The sequence below is a fragment of the Hylobates moloch genome, unplaced genomic scaffold, assembly GCF_009828535.3.
Source record: "Hylobates moloch isolate HMO894 unplaced genomic scaffold, HMol_V3 SCAFFOLD_4, whole genome shotgun sequence".
Classification (NCBI taxonomy): domain Eukaryota; kingdom Metazoa; phylum Chordata; class Mammalia; order Primates; family Hylobatidae; genus Hylobates; species Hylobates moloch.
Window position 1 is genome coordinate 166765516 of NW_026652279.1, and position 1626 is coordinate 166767141.

At 40.8% G+C, this 1626-nt stretch overlaps 1 non-coding gene across 1 annotated transcript; it reads right to left on the minus strand.

Annotated features, from left to right (window-relative positions):
* Positions 1–1286: 1286 nt before the first annotated feature.
* On the minus strand, positions 1287–1407 carry LOC116467692 (small nucleolar RNA SNORA25). Its single transcript, XR_004247898.1, has one exon. It is a non-coding gene; the product is annotated as a small nucleolar RNA SNORA25 (small nucleolar RNA).
* Between the last annotated feature and the right edge of the window lie 219 nt (positions 1408–1626).

Below are 1626 nucleotides of genomic sequence, written 5' to 3' on the forward strand. Positions count from 1 at the left end.
TGGCCTCCTGAGTAGCTGGGATTACAGGCACCCCCGACCACGCCCAGCTAATTTTTGTATTTTTAGTAGAGACGGTGTTTCACCATGTTGGTCAGGGTGGCCTTGAACTCCTGACCTCAGGTGATCCACCTGCCTCGGCCTCCCAAAGTGCTGGGATTTTCATGTACATATGTCTTTTCACCTCAACTATACTGTACACCACCTGGGTAACATAACACCAATTTAGTTACTTCTATGTTTCTGAAAGGATATTGTATTTGGTATTCAGTAAACATTTATCAATAAAAAATGCTGAAGACAGAGGTCCGAGTTAAGGAAATTAGTATCGGGTGTAAGTATGCTGAAAAGCCCAAAGACAACAGGAAGACAGGCCTTACACTTCAGACCCTCCACTCCATGTCAGCACGTATTTGCACAACCTTCCCCACCACATGCATTTCCAACGCCTCCTCCTCCACCAAATGCAGAGATTCTAGAATCCTTTCTGCACCTGGAAACTACAAAAACAGTTTACGTCCTTTCTTAATTGAAAAATAAATGACACAAATTGCCCTTTGCAATTGCACAATATACTTAACAAAAATCATACAGATCACTTCATCTATTGCCTTAGCTCATTTTGTTTTTTTGTGAAAAACATCTAATAAAGTAATTTGAAAATTTATGACTGGGTAAAAATGTTTAATATCACTTTGTGCCAGATTTGTTACGCCAAGTTGAGATTTCAAAGTTAATGACAGGCTTTAATTACAACAATTTCGGGTTTGCATAGTTTAAATTAAAGTAACGTTGAAGAAATTCAAGAGCTACATTATTTTGCTATTTAATGTAGAAAATATTTCCCTGAAATTATTTTCTAACTTAGACATTTATATAAACTGCCCTTATAAAACTTTGAAATATTGTTTTCTCATAACCCAGTTTCCAAGTTGCAAATCTTCATTATCAATAGCTTTTTTTTTTTTTGAGACGGAGTCTAGCTCAGTTGCCTGGGCTGGAGTGCAGTGGCGCGATCTCGGCTCACTCCAAGCTCCGCCTCCCGGGTTCACGCCATTCTCCTGCCTCAGCCTCCCGAGTAGCTGGGACTACAGGCGCCCGCCACCACGCCTGGCTAATTTTTTGAATTTTTAGTAGAGATGGGGTTTCACCGTGTTAGTCAGGATGGTGTCGATCTCCTGACCTTGTGATCCGCCCATCTCAGCCTCCCAAAGGGCTGGGATTACAGGCGTGAGCCACCACACCTGGCCCATTATCAATAGTTTTTTAAAAGTGTGCTTTTTTTTTTAATTAATATCTCCCCAGAGGAACATAGCACTACTGAGGGCTATCACATCCTATTGCAACCTTTGGTAACAGCATTAAGAGTTCTTGGTCTCACAGCCACATGAACCTTCTTTGAAATGACCTACTCCTCAAAACACTAAAGCTAGAACTACCATACGATCTAGCAATCCCACTGCTAGGTGTCTGTCCAATGGAAAGAAAACCTTTATATTGAAGAGATGCTGCACTTCTGTGTTTATTGCGACACTACTCACAATAATGAATAGTGTTGCAATAAACCAAGCCAAGAGATGGGATGATCCTAAGCGTCCATCAGCAGATAAATGGATAAAGAAAATGTGT